We start from the raw sequence: 17,791 nt of genomic DNA, 5'->3' as shown, positions 1-17,791 counted from the left end.
TGTCATCATAATGGTTAGTGTCATCATAATGGTTAGTGTCATCATAATGGTTAGTGTCATCATAATGGTTAGTGTCATCATAATGGTTAGTGTCATCATAATGGTTAGTGTCATCATAATGGTTAGTGTCATCATAATGGTCATAGTTAATGGTTAGTCATCATAATGGTTAGTGTCATCATAATGGTTAGTGTCATCATAACGGTTAGTGTGATCATAATGGTTAGTGTCATCATAATGGTTAGTGTCATAATGGTTAGTGTCATAACGGTTAGTGTCATCATAATGGTTAGTGTCATCATAACGGTTAGTATCATCATAATGGTTAGTGTCATCATAATGGTTAGTGTCATCATAATGGTTAGTGTCATCATAACGGTTAGTATCATCATAATGGTTAGTGTCATCATAATGGTTAGTGTCATCATAATGGTTAGTGTCATAATGGTTAGTGTCATCATAATGGTTAGTGTCATCATAATGGTTAGTCAAACATCTAAGAAGAGAAAGGATGTAGTGTATTTAGTGACACCAAGTGGTGCAATACCAGCAGGGACTATGAGGCATGTGAGGAATGGATGGGGCTAGGCTTGGGGTATAAAGTTAGATGGGTTTTGAGACCAAGAATAAAGTACAGGTTAATGATTCCCATGAGTCGGAGTCAAGTCGATACATTACAGCATTCATGTTGCTCTCACCTATCCTATGTTTTCATATCAGTGGAGAGGAAGGAAAGGAAAGGAAACGAGGAAGCAATGTTAGACTATTTAGATGTGCCCAATGTCTTCTGAACAGGCGGCTTTCGCTGATTCAAGCAGTGGTGTGTCCTTGATGTGTCCGCAACTACCTGAGGCACGTACAGTGCGACTGTTGCCTCCACTTGGCAACGCATTTAACCGCTGTCTCAACCCAGCCAGACATCAAAGGACAAACACACGGACACTCTGAAGAGAGCTGCCATCTGTTGTCACCTTGACAGCTTTCTCATGTCTGTCCTTGTTCTTCTAAAGTACATCTCTATCATCTCTCTCTGTCTCTCCCCCTCTCTCTCCCGCATCCTCCTGTCTTTGGTTTCTCCATCTCTCCCCCTCTCTCTCCCCCATTCTCCTCAGTTTTTGATTTCTCCATCTCTCCCCCATTCTCCTCAGTTTTTGTTTTCTCCACCTCTCACCCTCGTTCTCACCCTCCCTCTCTCCCCCATCCTCCTCAGTCTTTGGTTTCTCCATCTCTCACCCTCATTCTCACCCTCCCTCTCTCCCCCATCCTCCTCAGTCTTTGGTTTCTCCATCTCTCACCCTCATTCTCACCTTCCCTCTCTCCCCCATCCTCCTCAGTCTTTGGTTTCTCTAACGTTCCCTTTCTTCGCATCCTTAGGTTTCTCCCCTTTGTCTCTCCCCCATCCTCCTCAGTCTTTGGTTTCTCTAACGTTCCCTTTCTTCGCATCCTTAGGTTTCTCCCCTTTGTCTCTCCCCCATCCTCCTCAGTCTTTGGTTTCTCTAACGTTCCCTTTCTTCGCATCCTTAGGTTTCTCCCTTTGTCTCTCCCCCATCCTCCTCAGTCTTTGGTTTCTCTAACGTTCCCTTTCTTCGCATCCTTATGTTTCTCCCCTTGTCTCTCCCCCATCCTCCTCAGTCTTTGGTTTCTCTAACGTTCCCTTTCTTCGCATCCTTAGGTTTCTCGCCTTTGTCTCTCCCCCATCCTCCTCAGTCTTTGGTTTCTCTAACGTTCCCTTTCTTTGCATCCTTATGTTTCTCCCCTTTGTCTCTCCCCCATCCTCCTCAGTCTTTGGTTTCTCTAACGTTCCCTTTCTTCGCATCCTTAGGTTTCTCCCCTTTGTCTCTCCCCCATCCTCCTCAGTCTTTGGTTTCTCTAACGTTCCCTTTCTTCGCATCCTTAGGTTTCTCCCCTTTGTCTCTCCCCCTCTACTTTTCCTTTGGTAGTTAGGTGTGTATGTCTGGTTAAGAGCACTGCAGCATGTGTATGTGTGTGTCAGGCCGCTGGAGGACTTTTAGAAGTCAGAGAGAGACCTCAGATTCCCCTCAAAGAGCCTCAGTCTCCATAGACGCACAACGCTGAGAAAAAAACAAAAGGAGGGGTGGTATTTTTCTCCTTTTCTGACTCAATCTCGTTTTCCCGCTCACTGTCATTACCAGTCTCTACAGAGCTGTACAAACATGAAGAGTGATCAAAGTGTCTGGGGTGTCAGTCAGTCAGAAGAGAGGGACAAGAAGAGGGATGTGAATGGAAGACATGATGAGCTGGTCACCATAGAAACATACATTCCATTACCCCCAGTCACATTTACCATAGCATGGTGAGCTGGTCACCATAGAAACATACATTCCATTACCCCCAGTCACATTTACCATGCCATGGTGAGCTGGTCACCATAGAAACATACATTCCATTACCCCCGGTCACATTTACCATGCCATGGTGAGCTGGTCACCATAGAAACATACATTCCATTACCCTCGGTCACATTTACCATGCCATGGTGAGCTGGTCACCATAGAAACATACATTCCATTACCCTCGGTCACATTTACCATGCCATGGTGAGCTGGTCACCATAGAAACATACATTCCATTACCCTCGGTCACATTTACCATGCCATGGTGAGCTGGTCACCATAGAAACATACATTCCATTACCCCCGGTCATATTTACCATGCCATGGTGAGCTGGTCACCATAGAAACATACATTCCATTACCCTCGGTCACATTTACTGGTCATGCCATTCCATTACCCTCGGTGAGCTGGTCACCATAGAAACATACATTCCATTACCCTCGGTCACATTTACCATGCCATGGTGAGCTGGTCACCATAGAAACATACATTCCATTACCCCACATTTACCATGCCATGTCATATTTATTACCCCCATGCCATGGTGAGCTGGTCACCATAGAAACATACATTCCATTACCCCCAGTCATATTTACCATGCCATGGTGAGCTGGTCACCATAGAAACATACATTCCATTACCCCCAGTCATATTTACCATAGCATGGTGAGCTGGTCACCATAGAAACATACATTCCATTACCCCCGGTCACATTTAGCATGCCATGGTGAGCTGGTCACCATAGAAACAAACATTCCATTACCCCCAGTCATATTTACCATGCCATGGTGAGCTGGTCACCATAGAAACATACATTCCATTACCCCCAGTCATATTTACCATGCCATGGTGAGCTGGTCACCATAGAAACATACATTCCATTACCCCCAGTCATATTTACCATGCCATGGTGAGCTGGTCACCATAGAAACATACATTCCATTACCCTCGGTCACATTTACCATGCCATGGTGAGCTGGTCACCATAGAAACATACATTTCATTACCCCCAGTCATATTTACCATGCCATGGTGAGCTGGTCACCATAGAAACATACATTCCATTACCCCCAGTCATATTTACCATGCCATGGTGAGCTGATTCAGCTACACAGTTGATATTATGTTCCATAAATGTTTGAACGTCAAATCACTTCACTGCGGTAGACAACAAAAGCAACGCTGACATTTCAGAGGGGAGCCAAGCCAGATCACAGCACACAGACAGAACACACTATCATCTGTGTTCCTTAGCTAGACCAAGATAGAGTGTGTCTGTACTCCTTGCAGGGGCATGCATTGGACTAAGAAAACTGAAAAATGGACCAAGAAAAAAAAATGAAATTTTTTTTTTATCTTTCGTCTCTCTGCGATTCCTAAATTTCCTTCTATTTGCCTAGTAACTGAATGCATCTCACCGGAGAATCATCTTATCAAACGAAACAGCACCTTTCTGTCTCAGTATGAGTAGTGTATCGATCTGATGCTGTCTGGTCAAAAAGAGTATGACATTGTTGTCGCTCATTGCCTTGAATGCAAGGGAAGCCAGCAAGCACTTAGCCAATCAGCGTTGAACTAAGCTCAGTTGTGAATTGTCCAAAAAACAGAGTAAAGAGAAGCCAGTGTGGATTTGGCTTCAGACCAATCACTTCATGTCAGAAGCCAAACATCATTGATAGAAATAAACTTGAATTGTTCCATCTCGTTGTGTTGTTGTCCTCTGGTGGCTCACTAGCTAAAATAGGCCTTTTCCTAAATTAGCTATGGATGGAGAAAGGGATTTGGACTTGTGGTTTAACTTAATTCTCCGTACTGGCTAATGATTATAACGGTGATTGTGATCTAACCATAAATTCCTACATTGTGCCCCTAGCCTGAGAGGATGTAAATTGAACATGTAGCCAGATGCAGTATGCTAATGTTAACTAGCTGGCCTGGCACATTGCTGAAGATGAAAGGAAGTTAGGCTTGCAAGTAAGCAATTTAGCCAGATAGTCTAGGACAACAAAAACAACAAGCCTGTATTGTATAACAGAGTCGTAGAAATGTTGCTGGAATAGTGGAGGCAGCTCCTGTTTTCTTTGCATCTTGCAGTAACTCTCCGTGGTTCTAAATCAATAGTTGTTTAGTGGTCTGATAATGTGGAAACCATGAACTTGCCTGACCATACTGTAGGTCATGTCTAACTGTCTATTATTGTACATGCACAATACTTTGTGGACTTCACCGGACAGATGTTGCTTTCCGGTTTTGTAATAAAACAAAATGTATGGTTGAATTTATTCTGCCACTGTGTCTTCTTATTGTCTTGGCCTTAGGCCTATATATCACGGTGGCAAGACATATGAACTAACAGATTAAAGAACAAACAACACAATTATCATAACACATAGATTGTCATATGGCTTTTTTTCTGGCTTCCCGGTGATTTTACCCAAGCACCGCTATTGGCTCCTTGGCTAGACGGAGAGGAGTCTGTACTCCTTGGCTAGACGAAGAAGAGTCTGTGCTCCTTGGCTAGACGGAGAGGAGTCTGTGCTCCTTGGCTAGACGAAGAAGAGTCTGTGCTCCTTGGCTAGACGAAGAAGAGTCTGTGCTCCTTGGCTAGACGAAGAAGAGTCTGTGCTCCTTGGCTAGACGAAGAAGAGTCTGTGCTCCTTGGCTAGACGAAGAGGAGTCTGTGCTCCTTGGCTAGACGGAGAGGAGTCTGTGCTCCTTGGCTAGACGAAGAGGAGTCTGTGCTCCTTGGCTAGACGAAGAGGAGTCTGTGCTCCTTGGCTAGACGAAGAGGAGTCTGTGCTCCTTGGCTAGACAAAGATGAGTCTGTGCTCCTTGGCTAGATGAAGAGGAGTCTGTGAACAGAGTGCAGTAGTAGTTCCCTACTGGGTTGCAGCACAGTGGAACAGCTGCAGAGGCTGTGTAATTCCTCTAAAACAGTGTCTGCTAGATAAATATGCCCCTGTCAAAAGACTGATCACGGGTGCATGAAGGAAAGGAGACAAAGTCTAAAGACGTTTCTTCACCTTGTCTCCTCTCGTTCATCTGCACGTACATTGAAGAACCAGACAGCTGAAAACAAGCACAATCTTGCTTTTTCAACTATCCCCTTTAAAAGTCAAATCCCCTGATAACCCGAGTGTCAATGGTTCTCCTTAGTCCTGACAACTAGCAGGGAACATCTGTTCGGTGTCAAGGAGTAACTCTCCCACCCACACGGCCATGCTCAGCTGTGAGTGTGTCAATGTTATTGATGCCATGGGAACCATGTCTGTCTATCTGTCAGTATGTCTGAGGTGCTGTGGAGTCACATCGCCCTCTAGAGGATCCTCTGCATCATAGCAGCAACAGACCTGCCCCTGTATCAGACTACATTAAATCACTACAGAACAGCAGACTTGGTGCACCTCAATAGTCTAGAGGCTTGCTACTCCCCACACACACATGCACGCACGCACGCGCGCACACACACACACACAATTGTTTAGCACTCAGATTCACTGTTTCAGAATGTTCTGAGGGGAAATGAATGCTGAAAACCACCAGTGGGCGTAAGTGATACACACAAGAACCAATACTTCTTATGTCATACTTATTAATGCGTTAGGGGCGGTGCCGCATATACACAGAGTGTAAAAAACATTAAGAACACCTTCCTAATATTGAGTTTACCCTCAGTACAGCCTCAATTCGTCAGGTCATGGACTCTTCAAGGTGTTTGAAGACGTTCCACAGGGATGCTGGCCCATGTTGACTCCAAGTTGGCTGGATGTCCTTTGGGTGGTGGACCATTCTTGGTACACACGGGAAACTGTTGAGCGTGAAAAACCCAGCAGCGTTGCAGTAGGTGCCTGGCACTTCCTACCATACACTGTTCAACACATGCGGCTGCTGAGGGGAGGAGAACTCATAATAACGTCTGGAACAGAGCGAACTGAATGGCATCAAACACCTGGAAACCATGGAAACCATGTGCTGGATGTATTTGATACCGTTCCACCTGTTCCGCTAAATCCATTACCACAAGCCTGTCCTCCCCAAATAGGATGTCACCAACCTCCTGTGCGCTTCAAAGGCACTTAACTCTTTTGTCTTGCTCATTCACCCTCTAAATGACACATGTACACAATCCACGTCTGAATTGTCTCAGGGCTTGAAAATCCTTATTTAATCTGTCTTCTCCCCTTCTGTCGTTCTGCCCCTGAGCAAGGCAGTTAACCCACTGTTCCCCGGGCAGTTAACCCACTGTTCCCCGGGCAGTTAACCCACTGTTCCCGGGCAGTTAAACCACTGTTCCCCGGGCAGTTAACCCACTGTTCCCCGGCAGTTAACCCACTGTTCCCCGGGCAGTTAACCCACTGTTTCCCGGGCAGTTAACCCACTGTTCCCCAGGCAGTTAACCCACTGTTCCCCAGGCAGTTAACCCACTGTTCCCCGGGCAGTTAACCCACTGTTCCCCAGGCAGTTAACCCACTGTTCCCCAGGCAGTTAACCCACTGTTCCCCGGGCAGTTAACCCACTGTTCCCAGGGCAGTTAACCCACTGTTCCCAGGGCAGTTAACCCACTGTTCCCAGGGCAGTTAACCCACTGTTCCCCGGGCACCGAAGACGTGGATGTCAATTAAGGCAACCCCCCTGCACCTCTCTGATTCAGAGGGGTTGGGTTAAATGCGGAAGACACATTTCAGTTGAATACATTCAGCTGGACAAGTGACTAGGTATCCCCCTTTCCTTTTCATTTACACTGATCCAAGTGAATTTAACAAGAGACATAAATAAAGGATTATAGCTTTAACCTAGATTCACCTGGTCAGTATATGTCATGGAAAGATCAGCTTATTTTAATGTTTTGTACACTCAGTGTACATTCAACTGCTGTGTAACAATGGCTGCCTTTACACAAGCAACCTAATTCAGATATTTTGCCAATTATTTGCATACTTATCTATTACCTAATGTGTAAACACCAAAAAAACACATGGAATCTGATCTTTGAACTTCCAGTTCAATTCCACCTCCATACGGCTGCGTTTACACAGGCAGCCAATTCTGATATTTTTTCAGTAACTGGTCTTTGGACCGATCAGATCAGCTCTGAAAAAGATCTGATGTGATTGGTCAAAAGAACAATTAGTGGAAAAAAGATCAGAATTGGGCTGTCTGTGTAAACGCAGCCATTGTGGCTTTGAATCCTGATACAAACCCCATCCTCCATATGCAACCTCTTTCTGGACACTCAGATCAGATTTATTTGCTCTGAAGTGGTGTTTTTGCACATGACCTAGCCTAGTGGTTAGAACATTGGGCCAGTAACAGAAAGGTTGCTAGATCGAACCCTGAGCAAGGCAGTTAATCCACTGTTCCTAGGCTGTCGTTGTAAATAACAATTTGTTCTTAACTGACTTAAATAGTTGAATAAAGGTTAAATAAAAACAAAACAAATATCCATGACAGCCACGATAAAAATGTGAAGGAACAATTACCTGACTGAAGAATTACCTGACGCATAAAAGTACCTTTTGTTCTTGTTATGATCTCTGGGTTTTAAAAATCTAAATTAATCTAAAAAGATAAAAAGGGAAAAGGCGGAACCGTTGCAATTGAATCATTCCCTTGGTGAATGGCAAGGCTATGAAACCACACACTATGGCAGAGACTTGGATTTTACCGGCCATGAAAACAATGTGTGGGGAAGCAGAGGCACATAAAGTCACATCAATACTTAGATAACACTTTTAAACAAAGAATTTATTCTCTGACTGAACGACTCAAAAACTCCCCAGTTTATGCTCCCCAAATGGACGTTAGCTGTGAGGGCCGAGATGCTCGTGCATTGACTTTTGTCTTCTATACATGTCGGGGGATGCTATTCACGAGGACATATTGTTCTGTCTCACGATTTCCAAGCATGAATTGGCATAGAGGGTGATCAGTGTGCTGCGTCGCTATATTGACGAAAAACAGATTTCGTATGGGATCGAATGGTGGGCTTTTGCACAGACGGGGCTCCATCTATGGCGGGACGGCGGGCAGGCCTCTGCACTCTAGTTAGTAATGTGTCTCCCTCTGCAATAAAATGCAAATTAATTACTTAAAAATCATACAATGTGATTTTTGTTTTAGATTCCGTCTCTCACAGTTGAAGTGTACCTATGATAAAAAATTACAGACCTCTACATACTTTGTAAGTAGAAAAACCTGCAAAATCGGCAGTGTATCAAATACTTGTTCTCCCCACTGTGTGTGTGTGTGTGTGTGTGTGTGTGTGCCTTGCGAAAGTATTTGGCCCCCTTGAACTTTGCGACCTTTTGCCACATTTCAGGCTTCAAACATAAAGATATAAAACTGTATTTTTTTGTGAAGAATCACCAACAAGTGGGACACAATCATGAAGTGGAACGACATTTATTGGATATTTCAAACTTTTTTAACAAATCAAAACTGAAAAATTGGGCGTGCAAAATTATTCAGCCCTCTTAAGTTAATACTTTGTAGCTCCACCTTTTGCTGCGATTACAGCTGTAAGTCGCTTGGGGTATGTCTCTATCAGTTTTGCACATCGAGAGACTGACATTTTTTCCCATTCCTCCTTGCAAAACAGCTCGAGCTCAGTGAGGTTGGATGGAGAGCATTTGTGAACAGCAGTTTTCAGTTCTTTCCACAGATTCTCGATTGGATTCAGGTCTGGACTTTGACTTGGCCATTCTAACACCTGGATATGTTTATTTTTGAACCATTCCATTGTAGATTTTGCTTTATGTTTTGGATCATTGTCTTGTTGGAAGACAAATCTCCGTCCCAGTCTCAGGTCTTTTGCAGACTCCATCAGGTTTTCTTCCAGAATGGTCCTGTATTTGGCTCCATCCATCTTCCCATCAATTTTAACCATCTTCCCTGTCCCTGCTGAAGAAAAGCAGGCCCAAACCATGATGCTGCCACCACCATGTTTGACAGTGGGGATGGTGTGTTCAGGGTGATGCGCTGTGTTGCTTTTACGCCAAACATAACGTTTTGCATTGTTGCCAAAAAGTTACATTTTGGTTTCATCTGACCAGAGCACCTTCTTCCACATGTTTGGTGTGTCTCCCAGGTGGCTTGTGGCAAACGTTAAACAACACTTTTTATGGATATCTTTAAGAAATGGCTTTCTTCTTGCCACTCTTCCATAAAGGCCATATTTGTGCAATATACGACTGATTGTTGTCCTATGGACAGAGTGTCCCACCTCAGCTGTAGATCTTTGCAGTTCATCCAGAGTGATCATGGGCCTCTTGGCTGCATCTCTGATCAGTCTTCTCCTTGTATGAGCTGAAAGTTTAGAGGGACGGCCAGGTCTTGGTAGATTTGCAGTGGTCTGATACTCCTTCCATTTCAATATTATCGCTTGCACAGTGCTCCTTGGGATGTTTAAAGCTTGGGAAATCTTTTTGTATCCAAATCTGGCTTTAAACTTCTTCACAACAGTATCTCGGACCTGCCTGGTGTGTTCCTTGTTCTTCATGATGCTCTCTGCGCTTTTAACGGACCTCTGAGACTATCACAGTGCAGGTGCATTTATACGGAGACTTGATTACACACAGGTGGATTGTATTTATCATCATTAGTCATTTAGGTCAACATTGGATCATTCAGAGATCCTCACTGAACTTCTGGAGAGAGTTTGCTGCACTGAAAGTAAAGGGGCTGAATAATTTTGCACGCCCAATTTTTCAGTTTTTGATTTGTTAAAAAAGTTTGAAATATCCAATAAATGTCGTTCCACTTCATGATTGTGTCCCACTTGTTGTTGATTCTTCACAAAAAAATACAGTTTTATATCTTTATGTTTGAAGCCTGAAATGTGGCAAAAGGTCGCAAAGTTCAAGGGGGCCGAATACTTTCGCAAGGCACTGTATATATATATAAACAAGCAATATGTCTTTTATTATATTTAATTTTTTTAAATGAATTTTACGCCCTTTTTCTCCACAATTTTGTGATGTTCAATTGTGATCCAATTATGATCTTGTCTCATCGCTGCAACTCCCCAACAAGCTCGGGAGATTCGAAGGTCAAGTCATGCGTCCTCCGAAACATTACCCGCCAAGCTTCTTAACACCTGCCCGCTTAACCCAGAAGTCAGCCACACCAAATTGTCGGAGGAAACTGACGGTTCAACTGACAACAATAGTCAGCTTGCAGGCGCCCGGCGAGCCAAGTAATGGGATTGAACCCCAGGCTGTAGTGACGCTTCAACACTGCGATGCAATGCCTTAGACCGCTGCGCCACTCGGGAGGCCTTCAATAGAAGCTATGTTGACACTGCCATGTTGAACTGAGCTTTGCTGTTGGAAAACCACTACAGTTGACATGTTCACATGCTAGTCGAAACTACGAAACTCAGAAATGTCTGACTTGCTGATTCGTTGAACGCGGCACATGTATCACTACAACCTTACAAGTTTCCTAGCTAGCATGAGAATGCAGCAAATGTCTGACTTTCGGCTGTAACAGATGCACCAACCAACCATACTCGCTGACTTTCATCTACATTCGGCTTCATTAGGCTTACCGCATGAACATACCCACAGACTCCACAGCTGAAAGGTCTCACCTGATCTAAAGGGCTTTTTTATGGGCTCCTGAGTGGTAAAGGCGAAAGCAACTGACTGTAGACAAAAGTGGAGGAGTGAAGTTCGGGGAGTAGGACACTGGCATGGTTTTCCAACAGCAAGGATCAGTACAACATGACATTGTTTCTAAACGTTGTTCTTTATAATGTCTCCAACCCCCATAACATACACTCACAAACTGGAAATATGTGTGTACATTGTACAATCAATTGGTGAGAGAGTCTCAAATATCACATTCATTTGTACATATCCACTACATGAATGGTGGCAAAGTTGCTTCCTGTTTCCATCATGTCCTTGGTCACGTTTGCGTGGGTCAAACAAAAACACCATAATGATTGGTTGACAATAAAGCCTCCCATAATAGAGTCCCACAGTTCAATACCCATAAAACCTACAGGTCACACCGGGGAATGGTTCCAAACATTTTTACACCATTAATTTTTCCCGTTAGGGATTTTAGAAACACTTAAAATAAGGGCTGTGTTTGGTGTAGGCTCACCCTGGCATGATATTTTTATAACCATGTAAATCTCTCTCGGACAAGGTGACTTATCAATATATTTGGCTCTATTTACTCTCAGGTTCGAAAATGCTAATTAGCATCAAAGTAGACATCATGCAAAACAACAAATCCCTGCACGCTCCTGTACGTCATCTCTCGCTGACACCTTTGCTAAGAGGTATAGTGTCAAAGAAAAACTTGTGCAAGACAGTTCATAGAATTGTCCATTTAAAGGCATTTTGCCAATTTATTAATTACTACATATAGCTAACATTAGATAGTTAATCCAGAGATTCTTACCTTTTCCTCGATTCAGCAGCCTGTCCAGATCATCATCATCACATTTATAGTTCTTTATGATAGCCACATTAGCAGCTAATTAACATTTCATTTGTGGGTAAATTCAGGCAATATATATTGATAATAGTCACTTTGTCCTAGAGAGATTTACACAGCTATCAAAATGTCACGCCAGGGTAATCCTACACAAAACACAGCAATAATTTTAACCATCAGAACTGTTTTCCTGTTTGACCAATAGGTTTTATGGGTATTATGACTCATACTGTGGTAAAGGCGATGGTTGCAGGATGAAGTTGAAGAGCAACTTGCAGTTGAAACTTCATGACATTTGATCACATGATTTTTTGTCAAATTCATGCAGTCAAATCGGCCATTTTGTATCCCCATAATGCAATACACTTTGAAAGGAGGTGACCAACGATGGTCATCGGCTTGACAAAAGGAATCCACTGGAACGCCCCCATTATATTCTCACTCAATCATTTGATATCTATATGGAATGCAACGCTGGTTTCCTTTAATTATTTTTCGATTTGCGATTGTTGTTTAGCTCATAGTACTTTGTTCTATATTCCACTTTGTCGTTGTCTATAGTTTCACTCAATGCTAGGGGGTTAAGAAATAATGTAAAGCGCAAAGCATTATTTTTTATTTGCCAAACAGTTTAAAACAGATTTATATTATTTTCAAGAGTCTCATTCAGTTGCTACTGACGTCAACTTCTGGAGATCTCAGTGGGGTAATGATGTATGTCTCTCTCATGGTTCTGAACGCTCTGCTGCAGTTATCACTCTAAAGAATCATTTCAATGGAAGTATTTTGCACTCTGACTGGGGGGACCTTTTTGGTCACTTTCTTCTGTCTTGTTATCAACTGTAACAGCATCATCATTATTACCAACATTTATGGGTTCAATTCCAAACTTGAAAATGATCACTTACTTGAATCTTTATAAAAGCGTATTCTCCATTGGCTAACCAAGATCCCGAATGCTTTACTTATAGTAGGTGGCGATTTTAATATTTCTCAGAATAATTTGATTGATTGATGGCCTCCGGGACAGTCCACTGCTATGAATACAAGTTTGAGGCAGTTTATGGAAAGGTTTGATATTATAGATATTTGGAGAGTAAAGTTTCCTAATGACAAGTCTTTCACATGGAGTAATGAGGCTCCACACAATCATGCATAGATTTTTGGCTGGTGTCTAAATGTTTTGATAAACAGGGTATTTCTGTTAAAATCCTGGCCACTCCCCTTACTGATCATAGAGCTATTTATATTGACATTAAACATTTTATCTCTGATAATGGCCTTGGCAGAGTATCCTTGGGAAGCTTAATAGCTCTATATTAAAACATGAGTTGGTCAAAATGGAGATAAACTATTTAATTACACACTTTTGGAACAAAGCTATAAGGGACAATTCATACAGTAATAACTGGGAGCTTTTTAAATATGAGATTGGGAAATATTTAAGAAAATATGGGAGTTTTCTTGCCAAGACCAGGAGAGCTGAAGAAGAAAGTGTAATTACAAAGATCACCTCTCTTGTTCAAAAGTCTGTTGAAAGTCTCTCAGAGGAGGACAAGTCTGTTCTGTTTGAGCTGCAACACAAGTTGGATGATATGTATAAACTGAAAGCAGAAGGGAGCCTGTATGAACTGAAAGCAGAGGGAGCCTGTATAAACTGAAAGCAGAGGGAGCCTGTATAAACTGAAAGCAGAGGGAGCCTGTATAAACTGAAAGCAGAAGGGAGCCTGTATAAACTGAAAGCAGAGGGAGCCTGTATAAACTGAAAGCAGAAGGGAGCCTGTATAAACTGAAAGCAGAGGGAGCCTGTATAAACTGAAAGCAGATGGAGCCTGTATAAACTGAAAGCAGAGGGAGCCTGTATAAACTGAAAGCAGAAGGGAGCCTGTATAAACTGAAAGCAGAGGGAGCCTGTATAAACTGAAAGCAGAGGGAGCCTGTATAAACTGAAAGCAGAAGGGAGCCTGTATAAACTGAAAGCAGAGGGAGCCTGTATAAACTGAAAGCAGAAGGGAGCCTGTATAAACTGAAAGCAGAGGGAGCCTGTATAAACTGAAAGCAGAAGGGAGCCTGTATGAACTGAAAGCAGAGGGAGCCTGTATAAACTGAAAGCAGAGGGAGCCTGTATAAACTGAAAGCAGAAGGGAGCCTGTATAAACTGAAAGCAGAGGGAGCCTGTATAAACTGAAAGCAGAAGGGAGCCTGTATAAACTGAAAGCAGAGGGAGCCTGTATAAACTGAAAGCAGAAGGGAGCCTGTATAAACTGAAAGCAGAGGGAGCCTGTATAAACTGAAAGCAGAAGGGAGCCTGTATAGACTGAAAGCAGAGGGAGCCTGTATAAACTGAAAGCAGAGGGAGCCTGTATAAACTGAAAGCAGAGGGAGCCTGTATAAACTGAAAAAAGAGGGAGCCTGTATAAACTGAAAGCAGAAGGGAGCCTGTATAGACTGAAAGCAGAGGGAGCCTGTATAAACTGAAAGCAGAGGGAGCCTGTATAAACTGAAAAAAGAGGGAGCCTGTATAAACTGAAAGCAGAAGGGAGCCTGTATAAACTGAAAGCAGAGGGAGCCTGTATGAACTGAAAGCAGAGGGAGCCTGTATAAACTGAAAGCAGAAGGGAGCCTTTGTCAGATCTAGGAAGAAGTGGCTAGAGGAAGGTGAACAAAATTAATCTCATGTTTTCAGGTTAGAAAAATACCACTCTAAAAATAATACGATTCAACAATTAAATATGAATGGTCTCATCACAGACAGATGATCCCAAATTAATCTCTAACTTTAGTTGCAACTTCTACAGGAATTTATATAGTTCTAAGTATTGTGAGGTTTCCTCAACTCTTTTTCTTTACTCTCTGGGGGATGTGAAATCATTTTGGGAGGCTGAGATGGAACATTGTGATGACCATATTTTAGTTGAAGAGATCATTTATTCTATTGAACACCTTAACACCTGGGACTGATGGTATATCTGCTTAGTTTTACAAAACTTTTTCTCAACAGTTGGCCCCATTTCTGTTGGAGGTCTTTTCTGAAAGCATTACAAATAATGCTCTCCCTCCCAGTTTGACTCAAGGTCTGATTACATTAATACCTAAGCCCAAGAAAGACTTGCTTCTCCTCCATAATTGGCGTCCAATCTGTCTGCTCAATAATGACTACAAAATACTAGCCTCTATATTTGCAAAAACAATGAAGGCAGTATTGGACTCAATTATAGAAGAGACCCAATATGGCTTCATGAGGAATATACATATATCTAATAATATCCAACTGGTGTTAGATCATATTGACTATTCTGATTTAATCTTCGAAGATAGTTTTGTCTTCTTAGACTTTTATAAAGCCGTCGATACAGTGGAACATGAGTTTCTATTTCTCCCCCTTGAGAAATGTGGTTTTGGGGAATTATTGTGTAGTACTATTAAAACCCCCTAGCATATGTTATCATTTTATAAGAACTGGTTCAATAATCATATCCTGCTGGTGAGTCAACTTCTTAATGCAAAGGATTGTTACTCAATTATGAGGAATTTTTATCTCGTTACAATATCCCTGTAAGACCTAGAGAGTTCTCCATAGTCTATTCCATCTGGAACTCTCATGTTGTTTAACCAGGCCTCACCTTCTTCACCTACCCTCACTTAATCCAGTCGACTCTCCGCTAGGAAAAATATGTTTCTCCTTGTTCCCTCAGAACAACAGATCTATACATGTTTTATTTCAAAGGGAGATTGTATCCATTCCTTATGTCATAAGTTACTGGAATACAATGGTCACTAATATCTGTTGGGAAAAAGTCTGGTTATTACCACACAAATACTTTATTTTTAACAAGGTCAAAGAGGTCTCTTTCAGAATGATCCATAATAATTACCCTGCGAATCATTACCTGAAGAAACTCAAAACAGACATTAACATTGATTGTACTTTTTGTGTTGAGCATGCAGAAGCAGTTTCGCATTTATTTTGGCATTGTCTACATGTCAAACAATGGAAAAATATTTATAGTTTTATCATTATTAATATACTTGATGACTTTTGTTTGTTTATGGGAGAATGTGCTGCTCGGTTTCCTTAACGATAATAAAGATAAAGAAAAACAAATGTACCTCAAATCTTATTGTGCTAATGGAAAATGTTCATATTCATAAATGTAAATTCACGAATAAAAAAACACTCTTCTGTGTTTTCTATAAGGTGTTCGAGCAGGACATTAAAAACCTCTTTGGGCTGAGATCCTTCTAACGGGATCGATATGACAAAAGCCAGTGAAAGTGCAGGGCACCAAATTCAAAACAACAGAAATCCCATAATTAAAATTCCTCAAACATACAAGTATTTTACACCACTTTAAAGATACACCTCTTGTTAATCCCACCACAGTGGCCAATTTCAAAAAGGCTTTACGACGAAAGAAAACCAAACGATTATGTTAGGTGAGTGCCTAGTCACAGAAAAACACAGCCATTTTTCCAGCTAAAGAGAGGAGTCACAAAAAGCAGAAATAGAGATAAATTCATCACTAACCTTTGATGATCTTCATTAGATGACACTCGTAGGACTTCATGTTACACAATACATGTATATTTTGTTCGATAAAGTTAATATTTATATTAAAAAATCTCAGCGCGTTATGTTCAGTAGTTCCAAAACATCCGGTGATTTTGCAGAGAGCCACATCAATTTACAGAAATAGTCATAATAAACATTGATAAAAGATACAACTATTATGCATGGGATTATAGATACACTTCTCCTTAATTCAACCGCTGTGTCAGATTTCAAAAAAGCTTTACCGAAAAAGCACACCATGCAATAATCTGAGCACAGCGCTCAGAGACCAAAACAACCCAAACAGATATCCGCCATGTTGTGTAGTCAACAGAAGTCAGCAATAGCATTATAAATATTCACTTACCTTTGATGATCTGTATCAGAATGCACTCCCAGGAATCCCAGTTCCACAATAAATGTTTGTTTTGTTCGATTATGTCCATCATTTATGTCCAAATACCTCCTTTTTGTTCGCGCGTTTAGCCCAGTAATCCAAATTCATGACGCGCGATCACTAGGAGCAGACGAAAAGTCAAAAAGTTCCGTTACAGTCCTTAGAAACATGTCAAATGATGTATAGAATCAATCTTTAGGATGTTTTTAACATAAATCTTCAATAATGTTCCAACCGGAGAATTCCTTTGTCTTCAGAAATGCAATGGAACTCAAGCTAACTCTCACGCCCGTGGTCAGCTCATGCCTCTCTGGCAGACCTCTGACTCAATCCCCGCTCATTCGCCCCCACTTCCCAGTAAAAGCATCAAACAAGCTTCTAATGACTGTTGACATCTAGTGGAAGCCTTAGGAAGTGCAATTTGACCCCATACACCCTGTAAATTCGATAGGGAATTAGTTGAAAAACTACCAACCTCACATTTCCCACTTCCTGGTTGGATTCTTTCTCATGTTTTTGCCTGCCATATGAGTTCTGTTATACTCAGACATCATTCAAACAGTTTTAGAAACTTCAGTGTTTTCTATCCAAATCTACTAATAATATGCATATATTAGCAACTGGGCCTGAGTAGCAGACAGTTTACTCTGGGCACCCTTTTCATCCAAGCTACTCAATACTGCCCCCAGCCATAACAAGTTAAGACCGTTCTACATTCTTCTAATAAGAAAGCTGTTAAAACAATCCATATGTGTGTTTCTTTTAAGGTCTTTGTATAATCTGTAATTTCTTGTACAACCTAGCATATGTTATCATTGTCTATTTATGTACTTTTTGTTTTTGTAAAAAAATGTACACCAACGTTATCTTTTACCTGTTCTACTAACTAGAGTCCCAAAACTATATTCCTACCCTTTCACAGTTATTCAGCCTAACAAAACTCTGTTGATTTGAATTTCCCAAAAAGAAAGGAAAACATTTTATCTCGTCGTTTTTAGTGACTGTGCTAGTTTGTTAAATTATGTTTGGGAAAAATC

Source organism: Oncorhynchus nerka, linkage group LG14 (genome assembly GCF_034236695.1).
Source record: "Oncorhynchus nerka isolate Pitt River linkage group LG14, Oner_Uvic_2.0, whole genome shotgun sequence".
NCBI lineage: Eukaryota > Metazoa > Chordata > Actinopteri > Salmoniformes > Salmonidae > Oncorhynchus > Oncorhynchus nerka.
The sequence above is the reverse complement of the archived record's forward strand: the minus strand, read 5'-3'. Positions refer to the sequence as shown.